Here is a 14,247-nt window from a genome sequence, read left to right on the forward strand (position 1 = left end):
GGGAGAGGCTGGAGGCAGGTATTAGTAGCTGGTGGTGGGGGCCTGAAACATCAGTGGCACCTCTGTCTCTCTCCACTGTAGAATGTCAGAGCTAATGTTGGGTCTGTTAGGAGTCTAGCTACAGGTGCTGAGCTGAATTCACTTTGGCCTTATGGTGCCCCAGCACTGAGGCTCCCACTACTACAAGCTGGAATCACTGAGCACTGTGGCAAGTAGTGGGGAGCCTGAAGATCTAGAGCCCAGCACAGCTGTTCGTGGATGGGCTGGTAGAGCAGTTCATGGGACGGCGGGAGCTGCTTGTGGGGAGCGGAGAGGAGCCATTTGTGGGACGGCTGGTGGAGCGGACCAGAGTGGCTCATAGTGAAGCCCTGTGGGGCAGTCAGCTTCAGCTCACGTACGGTGCCCCTTACCTCTTCCCCCCCCCCCCCCCCCCCGCACACGCACATTTTTACCCAGACTGGGGAGTAACACTCTGCAGATGAACTTTTGAACTCTGGGGCTGGACTTTTGGGGTTCTTGGATTTTTTGGACTTTGGGTGATTTTTGGATTGCTGGACTCAAGAGACGTTTGGGTTGTGGGACTCAAGAACCCGAGGGAAAGGACGTGGCCCAATTTGCTGGGGCGGGTCTTTGCTCATGGTTTGGTTGATGAACCCTAGTTGTGGTGTTTTCCCAATTTAATGCTGATGTCGTTTACCTCATGTTATTAAAGATTCTCTGCTACACCGAGACTCTGTACTTGCGAGAGGGGAAGTATTGCCTCCTTGAGGCGCCCAGGGGTGTGCGTAAGATTTCCCCAGGTCACTGGGTGGGGGCTCGAGCCAGTTTTGCATTTGCTTTGATGAGAGGGAGCCCCTGTGTACTGAACCCGGCCCATGCTGCTATCAACTCGGCCTGGCAGAAGGGTTACATAACCCTTCTCTGTCTGCAATTTGGCCCCACACCAATCGTAACATTCCTGATCTTTTTCGCCATCCATGGTTGTTAGACAGAGAGCAGTTATGACCATGTTTTGGCCTCTGACTTGTTTGCAAAGTGTTTAGGTTTGATAGTCAAGGTTTGCTAGGTGAGCAACTAAGTCACATGGCATGGTTTCTGCTTCCTGATTGGATGACATAAGGCTAGCGCTTCCAACACTTCATCACTGACAAATACTGATAGTTAGACCAATAAAAATCTCCTCCGTAAACATCCTTGTGAACAAAACACAAGTTCCCTAATGTGCGCTGAACAGTGAATGAAAAATGGCGCCAACACAGCCAGCCACGGTGGTTGGAGCTTCACAACGATTGGCCTGGGACTCAGAAGATCTGCTTCTATTCCAGGCCTCGCACAGCCGCCATGTGTAGTTTTGGATGAAGCAATCTCTTTGTGCTTCAGTTCCCTCATCTACACCATGGGGATCATAACACGGTCTAAGCGTACGGCTCTCCAGCAAAAAAACACACACACACACACACAAACCCATGGCAGTGCGTCTCAGAGCCCAGGTCAACTGACTCAGCCCGAATGTTTCCATTGCTATCTGTTTAGCCATACAGCATGAGTCCTGCGAGTCTGAGTCAGCTGGCTTAGGCTCGGAGACTTTTTTGCAGCCATACCCTTAGCTCACATGGGTGGTGTGAGGATAAATTCTTGACTGCATGTCAGTCAATCAGATACTGCACTCATCCGGGCCCAGGTAGATAGATGGAATATTTGCCCAGCTCTAAATAACATCTACTTCACAGAGCTGTAGTGAAGCTCCTAATTAATTCACTCATTATCTCAAACTCCCTAGAGGACAGCTGCTGGGTAATTGCCCGTTATCAAAAGGCTGAAGCATGCAACATCTTTAGGCAAAAGCTACTGACTTCTGGTCTCTGACAAGAAAGTGACAGCTGCCCACAGAAAGGTGCACCATTATTGGCGTTTGTTTATAAGACCGAAATCCAAGTGAACACGTAACAGACACGGTGCTAGGATGGGTGGGCTGGATGTTTCTGTCTTCCCACGGTTGTGCTGATATCTTCTCCGGTTGCTATGTCCGTTCCCATCACGGTTCAAGGAGCCCATTGATTCCAGCTACTCCAGTTCTTCCTGAAATTTGATTTCTGGTGCTTGTAAGTGCTGAGGATTCGTCCCAGGAAGAACTTTCAGCATCCGCAGCATGTTTAGATGTTGGTGTCCCGGCTCAGACGCTGCCGGCTCTAGGTGTGACATTTCACTGGGTGCAGGGCTAGGGCCCGTTGCACTTACAGAGGCCCCAGAATTTCCCAGTCCCCACAAACGGAGAGTAAACCACGGCAGAAGGACAGGGGCCTCTGCTGCCAGCGTCTGCAGCCCCTGCTCAATCTGCAGCCAAGCTTGCATGGCTTTCGGGTTCGACATGGCCACCAACATCTCAGGGTTCTGGATCTGCTGAAGGACATTGGGCAGCCTCTGGGTCACTGGTTCTTGGTGCTGGGGGCTCTCCGCCGAGAAGGTGGCCTGGGCTGCCAGCTGAGCGTTCTGTATCAGCGACAGCATCATGCACTTGGTGTAGGACGCGCACAAGTTCACGATCAGCTGGGGGTTCTCGGTGATCTGCTGCACCAAGTTCTGAATCCCCCCTGCAGTGAACACCCCCGGTCCCAGGCTGGGCACGGAAGAGCCCTGCCCGAGAGGGTTGGTGACACCACTGTCCAGGTCCCCGCAGGTGCTGTTGGTGCAGACACTTGTGGCACTCTGGGAGACGGAGGGAGGAGCCGACAGGTCTCTGTGATCTATGCAAGACGGCTGGCCGCCCACACCCTCCAAGGAGGGATTCCTCACCAGCATAGCAAAGGGAAGGTTTCCAAACTGCTCCTGGGCGGCACTCAGCAGTGGTTCCTGGGGCTCGGCATAGGCACATCGCAGGGCATTGTCCCCGCCTGGGATGTTTTCCAGGTTGCTCAAGGCTCGGTCTTGACGCCTCATCTCCTGCATCATTTCTGGGTTCCGAACAATGTCCAGCATCTCCCTCATGATGTCTGCGTTGTTGAGGATGCGGCTGATCTCTGGGATTTGCTGGGCCAGCTGCTGCATCTGCGGGTGGGCCATGATCAGCTGCCTCATGAGGTCGGGGTTGGAAAGCATGCTCTGGATAAACGGGTTCTCCACCTTCCGAGCCATCATCTCGGAGCTGGCCAGAAGCTGCAGTGGGCTCTGCACTTCCGTGCTGGAGACGGTCACACCCAGGCCCCGCCTGCTTGGATCGAAGGCGCTGCTGTGCGCAGGGGTGATGCCGGACGGCTCTGGGGCGGGGGCAACGTTCCTGGCCACGTACATGTGAGGAAGCGGATTGTCCTGGGGTCTCTTCTGAGTCCTGATGACGAGGTGGACAGTGATCCCGTCCTGGATCCCCCGCTGCCTGAGGGTGTCCTGGTCTTTCAAAATCCTCCCAACAAACACCAACACCAGCTGGTTGGTCTGGCAGTTGAAGTGCTTGGAGATCTCCTCCTTGAACTGCTTGATGGTGCTGTTCTCCGGCACCACAAACTCCTCCCTCACCTTGGGGGTTTTCACCGTGACTCGGATGATGCGGGGGTTGGCGGCGATGACTGGGCAGGCGATGGTGTTCTCTCCGCTGTCAGCCATGCTTAGTGAGGCTCAGGGAGAGCCAAGGAGAGCCGGAGAGCAGTGGGGGCTGGGTTTGCTTCACTGTGGTGATGTTCGTAGTATTGTTCTTGCTCTTGTGATCACCGATCTACGGGTGGGGAAGGAAGAGAAGGGAACCGACCTCCCTCTGCCCTGCGTAATGCCAGAATCCAGGACCAAATCATGCATACCAGCCCCCACTTCTCCACTCCCAGGGCACCAGCTCCCTCCTGCCCCTCCTGCTCTGCAGGGGTTCCTGGCACTGCCCCCCGGCTGGGCCAACTGTGACATCACCGATGACATCTTTGTGAGCAGCAATGGCCTTGGCAGCCCCTACCTCCCTGCTCCCTGAAATGGACAGACCCAAGAGAAATGCAGATCCATTGGAGAGGGCTCAGAGAAGAGCCACGGGAATGATTAAAGGATTAGAAACCCTGCCTGACAGTGAGAGGCTCAAAGAGCCCAATCTGTTTAGTTTAACAAAGAGAAAATTAAGGGGTGACTTGATCACAGTCTGTAAGTACCTGCACAGGGAACTAACATTTAACAATGGGTTCTTCAGTCTAGCCGAGAAAGGTCTGACATGATCTACTGGCTGGAAGTTGAAGCTAGACACGTTCAGACATTTTTAACTGGGAGCATAATTAACCATTGGAACAATTGACAAGGGTTGTGGTGGATTCTCCATCACTGACCATTGTTCAATCAAGATGGGATGTTTTCCTAGGAGATCTGCTCTAGGAATTATTCTGGGGCAGTTCCCTAGCCTGTGTGATGCAGGGGGTGAGACTGGATGAACATAATGGTGCATTCTGGCCTTGGAATTAATGAATCTGCCAATAATGGGGATGTGAAGCCAGGGGTGAGCCGGCTCTCTGGGTTCGATTCTCCTCTGTCTTGGCGCGGATCAGGAATAGCTCCACTGAAAGCAAGGACAGCGGTGCAGGGTCAGAATCAAAGCTCATGGCCCTGCTTCACGTCTGCTCCGCACCTGCTGTCCTTCACGCTGCAGAACGACGGCACAGCTGTGGCATGCGCAGCCTTGTTTCCCCCTGCTTATGTCCAGCCTAGTTTGTAAGCTCCTCGGAGCAGGGAATAACGTCTCCATTTGCTAGTTTGGGAGGAGCCTGGCACAGGCCTTTGGGCCCCAGTGGAAACAAGTTTAAGTAATAATTTTGAACTGTGTCATCAGTGGATCTCAAAGTACTCTACAAAGGAGGTCAGTATCATTATTCCCATTTTACAGATTGGGAAACTGAGGCACAGGGAGACGACATGACTTGCCCAAGGTTCTCCGGCAGGCTGGTGGCACAGCTTGGGGATAGAACCCAGATCTCCTGAGTCCAAGTCCCAATTCCCAGCCTGTGTGGATGTCATCCAGGGGCTACATCTCCCTGCCATGCAGACACTTTGCCCTGGGGTTACATGAATGGCCTAGGGTGAAAGAAAGGAACCATTTTCTCTTGTTCTTTGGTGGTGTACAACAGGAGCAGGGGGCGGCTAACCTAAAGCTGGTGTGTAATGGGGTCTGTAACTAACTCTTTGCCTCCCTCCTTCCGTGAACAGCTCCCTCCTTCCCCACCAGAAGCTACTGGAAAAATGGGGAAAATTAAACAGGTTGTGAACTTCCAGTTCACTGAGGTACAAACCTGCCCCTGCCCGGCCTCCGCTCCGCAGCCTGGCTCCACACTCGCAGAGTGGGCAGACCCTGGCCGGGACACACACAGACACACACACACCCCTGCGGAGCCATCAGCCCTAATGAGGTGAGATCACAGGGAAGTCTATCTCACCATCTCAGTGCAGTGTGCTCCTCAATTCCCTCATTGGCAAAGTGACCTGGATACACTGATGGAGGGGACGGTATGATGAGATTGCTTACAATGGCCATGTCGCAAATATCTCCAATGGCCTTAAAACAGGGGAGGGCAAACTACGGCCCGTCAGGGCTTTCAATCCAGACCGCGGGATTGCCAGCCCCATGGGGCAGTGGGGCTAAGGCAGGCTCCCTGACTGCCCTGGCCCCATACCGTTCCCGGAGGTGGCCAGCATCACGTCCCTGCGGCCCCTGGGGAGGGGGAGGCAGAGGGCTTTGTGTGCTTCCCTCGCCTGCAGGCATCGCTCATTAGCCGGGAACGGGGCACCACGGCCAATGTCAGTTGCGGGAGTGGTACCTGCAGGCGAGGGCAGCACACAGCACAGCCACCTGCCCCACCTAACCCCCAGGAAGCAGTGCCGGACGTGCTGGACACTTCCGGGCGTGGTGCGGGGCCAGGGCAGGTAGGGAGCCTGCCTTAGCCCCACTGCGCACCACTGCCATCCCGGAGCCACTCGAGGTAAGTGGTGCCAGGCTGGAGCCCGCACCCCCAGCCCCTCCCACACTCTGCACCCCCTGCCCTGAGCCCCCTAAACTCCTGCCCTGAGCCCTCTGCTGCACCTTGCACCCCTCCTGCAACTCAACCCCCTGCCTTGATCCCCCCTGCACTCCAATCCCCTGCCCTGATCCCCCTCCTGCACCCTGCACCCCCTCCTGAATCCCAACCCCTTGCCCTGAGCCCCTTCCTGCACACCGCACCCCCGCCCACACTCTGTCCCACATCCCAACCCCCTGCCCCAGCCTTACATTCATGGCCCTACATACAATTTCCCCACCCAGATGTGGACCTCGGGACATAAAGTTTTCCCACCCCTGTCTTAAAAGATAAACACAATGGGTTGGGGAAGAGTTTGCACAGCTTTCCAAAGGGAAATCCTGCCTCACCAAGCTCTTTGAATTCTTTGAAGGGGTCAATAAACCTGTGGAGCAGGGTGGTCCAGTTACTCTGAAACCAGTAGCTATAGTGCACTTGGACTTTCAGAAAGCCTTTCCCAAGGTCCCTCACCAAAGGCTGTTCAGCAAAGTAACCTGTCCTGGGATAAGAGGGACGGTCCTCTCATGGGTCAGTAACTGGGTGAAAAGACAGGAAAGAAGGGGGTGAAGTAGGAAGAGGGGCTGAAACATAAGCCCTTGTATCAGAGGCCTGGTAGGAGGCCTGACGCCTGAGCTAAAGTAGTGGTCAACACTTTGCTGCTATGAAGCAAAGTCAGGCGGTGAGCAAGAGGCAGGGCCCTGCTCCCAAGATCTGGCAAGTACGGGGCTGACATTGTTTTCTCGGCGTGCTGCTTTCAGCTACCTGAACGGGGGCTCCAAAGGGGATGGAGCGAGGCATTGATAAGCGCACAGTGATGCACGCTGGAATAAATAATCCTAACTACACGTTGTGACGGGTTGGATCACAGAAACCCCCTTGGTGCTGCCAACTGATGTGCCAAGGCTACTTCAGCCCCGGCTTGCCCGGCCCTCCCAGCCGGGGACTTCAGAGCCCTGCCTGGTTTGAGCCAGACCCACGAGCCTGCTGCAAACCCAGACCCCTAACAGCTGCAGGCATAAACTGAAAGCAGCTTACAGAAGTGTTCCTGTCTTTGACATTCAGATGCCCAACTCCCAATGGGGCCCAAACCCTAAATAAATCCCTTTTACCCTGTATAAAGTTTATACAGGGTAAACTCAAATTGTTCTTCCTCTATAATACTGAGAGAGAGATGTGTCCCCCCTCCCCCATTAATACATACTATGGGTTAATTAATAAGTAAAAAGTGATTTTATGAAATACAGAATGTAGGATTTAAGTGGTTCCAAGTAGTAACAGACAGAACATAGTGAATTACCAAGCAAATTAAAATAAAACATGCAAGTCTAAGCCTATTACAGTAATAAAACTGAATATAGATAAAATCTCACCCTCAGAGATGTTTCAATAAGTTTCTTTCACAAAACAGACGCATTCCTAGTCTGGGCCCAATCCTTTCCCCTGGTACAGCCCTTGTTCCAGCTCAGGTGGTAGCTAGGGGATTTCTCATGATGGCCACCCCCTTTCTTCTGTTCCACCCCCTTATATTGCTTTTGCATAAGGCGGGAATCCTTTGTCCCTCTGGGTTCCCACCCCGCCTTCTCAATGGAAAAGAACCAGGTTAAAGATGGATTCCAGTTCAGGTGACATGATCACATGTCACTGTAAGACTTCATTACCCACTTGCCAGCCCACAGGTACAGGAAGACTTACAAGTAAAACAGCCATCCACAGTCAATTGTCCTGGTTAATGGGAGCCATTAAGATTCCAAACCACCATTAATGGCCCACACTTTGCATAACTACAATAGGCCCTCAGAGTTATATTTCATATTTCTAGTTTCAGATATGAGAGTGATACATTTATACAAAAAGGATAACCACACTCTGTAGATTATAAGCTTTGTAATGAGCTTACAAGAGACCTATTGCAGGAAGCACATTCCAGTTACATTATACTCACACTTAGCATATTTTTATAAAACTATATAGAGTGCAATGTCACACATATATATAAGGATGGGGTCTAAATCAGCTGATACCACCCAATGAAGAGATCATAGAGTCACCATGGACAGTTCTCTGAAAACTTCTGCTCTAGGCACAGCAGTGGTCAAAAGGCTAATAGATTGTTAAGAACCATTAGGGAATGGATAGAAAATATCATACTGTCAGTGTATAAATCCATGGTATGGCTGCACCTTCAATAGTGCGTCCAGTTCTGGTAGCCCCATCTCAAAAAGGATACAGTGTAACTTGAAAAGGTTCAGAGAAGGGCAACAAAGATGATTAAAGGTAATGAACGGCTTCCGTATGAGGAGAGACTAAAAGGATGTGGACCGTTCAGCTTAGAAAAAAAGACAACTAAGGGGGGATATGACAGAGGTCTATAAAATCATGACTGTTGTGGGGAAAGTGAAAAAGAAATGTTATTTACTTATACATAGAATGCAAAAACCAAGGGTTACCTGATGAAATAATAGGCAGCAGATTTAATACAATCAAGAGGACATATTTTTTCATGGAACACAGAGCTAACTTATGGAACACATTGCTAGGGGATGTTGTGATGACCAAAGGATTAAAAAAGAATTAGATAAGTAAATGGAGGATAGGTCCATCAATGGTTATAAGCCAAGATGGTCGGGGATGCAAGACCATGCTGCTGGTGTCCCAAAACCTCTGACCACCAGAAGCTGGGATGGGACAAGAAGGGATGGATCACTTGATGATTGCCCAGTTCTGTTCATCCCCCTGAAGCACCTGGCATTGGCCACTGTGGAGCTTTGGCCTGACCAAGTATATACTGTTCTCATGTACTTATGAGACATTTATTCTCAACAGCTGCAGGAATGGAAGGTGGAATAAAAGGAAAATAGATTCCCACAGCATTTTTGCTGGATGCTGTGTGATGTTAGCAGAAGGCCAAAAAAGCCTCCAAGCCCCAGGAGGAGTCAGCACATTATCCTCAGGTGGTGGATAGGCAAAACATTCCTTTAGCACAGGGTAAGAAACAGCTAATCGCACACACACGATTCTATTCCCCCCTCTCTCTCCCACAGTCGTGGGGACCAGAGAGCATGGGCAAATGAACCCCTCACCCATTGCACCTGGCCACAGCACCCCCTCACCTCTCTCCCACCCAGCCACCCCCACAGAGCCACCCGTCTAGGGAAGAGAGCGAGATCAGCCTGGGGAAACCGGGCCCATCCATGTGAAATGTGCCGTAAGGCAGCCAAACACAAGGTCCGTGGGAGACAGGCCTTGGCTATGGAATGGGAGACTGAGGATGGCAAAGCAGTGACCCCGAGAAGGATTTAGGAGTTTGAGGAGGAAAGAAACTCCTCCAAGGTGACACAGCAGGTCAGTGGCAGAAACAAGACTAGAGCCACTCTCTCCCAATGTGCAGCCCAGTGCACTTCCCACTGTCCCATGGCATGGCCCCGTTGGCTGCTGTTTTGTCTTGCATTAAGATTGCAGCTCAGATGCAGCTTGTCACAGGGGAGATGCACACGCTGTGCCCTCTCTCGTGGTGATTTTTACGTTTGTTCTTTCTTGTTTTGCTGTTTCCCTTCAACACAGAACAAGACTCACATGGTCTGGCTGCCTTCCAGTCCCAAAGCATTTTCTGTTGCCTTCTTTAGCTCAGCAGGGAGCTTCTGCTGCAGCATCAAAGAAAACACATTGACATGGGGGGAATGAGCACGTAGAGGTTGGCCAGTAGGATGAGAATATAACCTGGGATGATGTGCCCAAATCGGTGTGCAAAAAAGGAGAAAAAGGCCGGCGTGTAGAACACCAGTATGTCATCAATGTGCCCTTGTTGCCAGGAAGGCTAATGCCATACTGGGCTGCATTCACAGGAGCATTGCCAGCAGATCGAGGGAAGTGATTATTCGCCTCTGTTCGGCACTGGTGAGGCCACATCTGGAGTAATGGGTCCAATTTTGGGCCCCCCACAACAGAACGGATGTGGGCAAATTGGAGAGAGTCCAGCAGAGAGCAACAGAAATTATTAGGGTCCTGGGGCACATGATTTATGAGGAGAGGTTGAGGGAACTGGGCTTATTTAGTTTGTAAAAGAGAAGAGTGAGGGGGGATTTGATAGCAGCTTGGCTGCTCTCAGTGGTGGCAGATGACGAAACAAGGAGCAATGTTCTCAAGTTGCAGTGGGGGAGTGTGACGGATTGGATCACAGAAACCCCCTGGGGGCTGCCACCTGATGTGCCAAGGCTACTTCTGACCCTGCTTTCCTGCCTGGCAGCTTGGGACTTCAGTGCCCTGCCTGGTTTGAGCAACACCCACTAGCGTGCTGCAAACCCAGGCCCAGGTCTGACTTACGTCTCCTAACAGCTGTAAGCTTGAACTGAAAGCAGTTTAAGAAGTGTTCCTGTCTTTAACACACAGATGCCCAACTCCCAATGGGTTCCAAATCCTAAATAAATCCGTTTTACCCTGTTTAAAGCTTATACAGGGTAAATTCATAAATTGTTTGCCCTCTATAACACTGATAGAGAGATATGCACAGGTGTTCCTCTCCCCCCCCCCCCCCCCCGTATTAACACATACTCTGGGTTAATTAATAAATAAGAAGTGATTTTATTAAATACAGAAAGTAGGATTTAAGTGTTTCCAAGTAGTAACAGAGAGAACAAAGTGAATTACCAAACAAAATAAAATATAGCACACAAGTCTATGTCTAATACAGTAAGAAAACTGAATACAAATAAAAACCTCACCCTCATGGGAATTCCAGTAAGCTTCCTTTTACAGGCTGGTCTCCCTCTAGTCTGGGTCCAGCAGTCACTCACACCCCCTGTAGTTACTGTCCTTTGTTCCAGTTTCTTTCAGGTATCCTTGGGGGTGGAGAGGCTCTCTCTTGAGCCAGCTGAAGACAAAATGGAGGGGTCTCCCAGGGGTTTAAATAGACTTTCTCTTGTGGGTGGACACCCCTCCCTCCCCCTGTGTAGAATCCAGCCACAAAATGGAGTTCTGGAGTCACATAGGCAAGTCACATGTCCATGCATGACTCAGGTTTTACAGGCAGCAGCCATCGCCCACATGGTATCTTGAATGTCTCCAGGACAACTTCTTATGTGGATTGGAGCCTTCCAAGATCCATTGTGTGTTAAGTGCTTCTTGATTGGGCACTTAACTTGCAAATTCCTTTCTAAAGAAGCTGACCAAATGCCTTACTAAGGTTATTTAAAATCAAACAAGTATACAGCCAGTATTCATAACTTTGAATACAACAGTGACACGTGCATACAAATAAGATGAATATATTCAGTAGATCATGACCTTTGCAGATATATGTTACATGGCATATGTAGCATAAAACATATTCCAGTTATTTGATATATACATGCATAAGCATATTTCCATAAAGCCTTATGGGGGGCACCGTCACAGGGAGGTCTAGGTTGGATATTAGGAAAAACTATTTCACTAGGAGGGTGGTGAAGCACTGGAAGGGGTTACCGAGGGAGGTGGTGGAATCTCCATCCTTAGAGGTTTTTAAGGTAAGGCTTGACAAAGCCCTGGCTGGGATGATTTAATTGGGGATCGGTCCTGCTTTGAGCAAGGGGTTGGACTAGATGACCTCCTGAGGTCTCTTCCAACCCTAATCATCTATGAATCTATAAAACCTGTCCCTGCCTTGCCTCCACTCCCCAACCTGGCTCCACACTTGCAGAGTGGGCAGCCTCCAGCGGGATCCCCCCATCCTGAGCTATCAGCCCCCTCGAGCCCCGTCTGCCCGGAAAAATTTCCTCATCTGCAAAGTGTGCTGGATAAGTTTATGGAGGAGATGGTATTATGGGATTGCCTACAGTGGCGTATGGCCCATCTGTGACTGCTAGCAGCAAATATCTCCAATGGCTTTAAAAGATAAACGCAATATGCTGGGAAGAGTTAACACAGTCTCTGTAAAGGGAAATCATGCCTCACCAAGGTAATAGAATGCTTTAGGGCATCAACAAGAATGTGGAGAAGGGTGATCCAGTAGCCATACTGCACTTGGACTTTCAGAAAGCCTTTGACTAGGTCCCTTACCAAAGGCTCTTAGGCAAAGTGAGCTGTCATGGGATAAGACGAAGGCCACCTCGTGGATCAGTAACTGGTTAAAATATCGGAAACAAAGGGTAGGAAAAAATGGTCCATTTTCACAATGGAGTGAGGTAAACAGCGGGGGTCGCCAAAGCATCTGTACTGGGACCAGTGCTGTTCAACACATTCCTTAATGTTACGGAAAAGGGAGTGAAGTGGCAAAGTTTGCAAGGATACAAAATTATTCAAGATAGTTAAATCCAAAGTTGACTGAGAAAAGTTACAAAGGGATCTCACAAAACTGGATGACTGGGATATGAAATGGCTGATGAAAGTCACCCTCGATGAGTGAAAAATGATGCACACTGGAATAAATAATGCTAACTACACATATACAAGGATGGGGTTTAAATTAGTTGTTACCACCCAATAAAGAGATTGTAGCGTCACCGTGGACAGTTCTCTGAAAACTTCTGCTCTAGGCACAGCAGTGGTCAAAAGGCTAATGGACTGTTAAGAACCATTAGGAAATGGATAGAAAATATCATATGGCCAGTGTATAAATCCATGGTCTGGCCTCACCTTCAATAGTGCATCCAGTTCTGGTAGCCCCATCTCAAAAAGGACATAGTGTAACTTGAAAAGGTTCAGAGAAGGGCAACAAAAATGATTATGGGTATTGAACGGCTTCCATATGAGGAGACACTAAAAAGACTTGGGCCATTCAGCTTAGAAAAGAGACAATGGAGAGGGGATATGACAGAGGTCTATAAAATCATGACTGTTGTGGAGAAAGTGAATAAAGAAATGTTATTTACTTATACACAGAATGCAAAAACCAGGGGTTACCTGACGAAATTAATAGGCAGCAGATTTAAAACAAACAAGAGGAAGTATTTTTTCATAGAACACAGAGCTAACCTGTGAAACTCATTGCCAGGGTATGTTGTGATGGCCAAAGGATTAAAAATTAATTAGATAAATTAGATAAATTATGTCCATTTTTGGCTATAAACCACGATGGTCAAGGATTCAACCCCATGCTGTTGGTGTTCCAAAACCTCTGACCACCAGAAACCAGGATAGGATGAGGGGGGCTGGATCACTTGAAGATTGTCCTGTTCTGTTCATCCCCCTGAAACACCTGGCACTGGCCACTGTTGGAAGACAGGATACGGGGCTAGGTGGACCTTTGGCCTGGCCCAGTATATACCGTTCTTATGAGACATTTCTTCTCAACAGCTGCAGGGATGGAAGGTGAGAATAAAAGGAAAATAGATTCCCACAGCATTTTTGCTGGATGCTGTGTGATGTTAGCAGAAGGTCGAACAAGTCTCCAAGCCCCAGGAGGAGTCAGCATGTTATCCTCAGTGGCAAAACATTCCTTTAGCACAGGGTAAGAAACAGCTAATCGCACACACACAATTCTATTCCCTCTCTCTCTCTCCCACAGTCGGGGGAACCAGAGAGCACGTGCAAATGAACCCCTCACCCACTGCACAAGGCCACAGCACCCCCTCACCTCTCTCCCACCCAGCCACCCCCACCACCCGTGTAGGGAAGAGTGAGATCAGCCTGGGGAAGCCGGGCCCATCCATGCAAAATGTGCCATAAGGCAGCCAAAGCAAGGTCCGTGGGACACAGTCCTTGGCTATGGAATTGGGGACTGAGGCCTGCAAAACTGTGACCCTGAGAAGGATTTAGGAGTTGGAGGAGGAAAGAAACTCTCCCAAGGTGACATAGCAGGATGGTGGCAGAACCAAGACTAGAATCCCTCTCTACCAACGTGCAGCCCAGTGCACTTCCCACTGTCCCATGGCTTGGCCCCTTTGGCTGCTGCTTTCTGTTGCCATTAAGAGTCCAGCTCAGATGCAGCTTGTCAGACAGGAGATGCACACACTGTGCTCTCTCTCATACTTATGTTTACCTTTGTTCTTTCTTGTTTTGCTGTTTTCCTTCAACTTAGAACAAGATTCACTTGGTCTGGGTGTTTTTTTCTGGTTTTGCGCAATGCTATTGTAGCCATGCCAGTCCCAGAATGTTAGAGACACAAAGTGGGGGAGGAGATATCTTTCATTGGACCAAATTCTGTTGGCAAGAGAGACCAGCTTTCCAGCTTATACAGTTTAAGTACATAGTAAAAACACCCCTATAGTTCAAATGAAAACCTGGCTTTAATTTCCAAGTCCCAAAGCATTTTCTGTTGTCTTCT

The 14,247-nt window shown here is 49.8% G+C and overlaps 1 pseudogene; it reads right to left on the bottom strand.

Annotated features, from left to right (window-relative positions):
• Positions 1–1,958: 1,958 nt before the first annotated feature.
• LOC140905175 (ubiquilin-1 pseudogene) lies at positions 1,959–3,597 on the bottom strand (annotated as a pseudogene).
• Positions 3,598–14,247: the final 10,650 nt, after the last annotated feature.

This window comes from Lepidochelys kempii, chromosome 1 (assembly GCF_965140285.1).
Source record: "Lepidochelys kempii isolate rLepKem1 chromosome 1, rLepKem1.hap1, whole genome shotgun sequence".
In the NCBI taxonomy this organism is placed as follows: Eukaryota; Metazoa; Chordata; order Testudines; family Cheloniidae; genus Lepidochelys; species Lepidochelys kempii.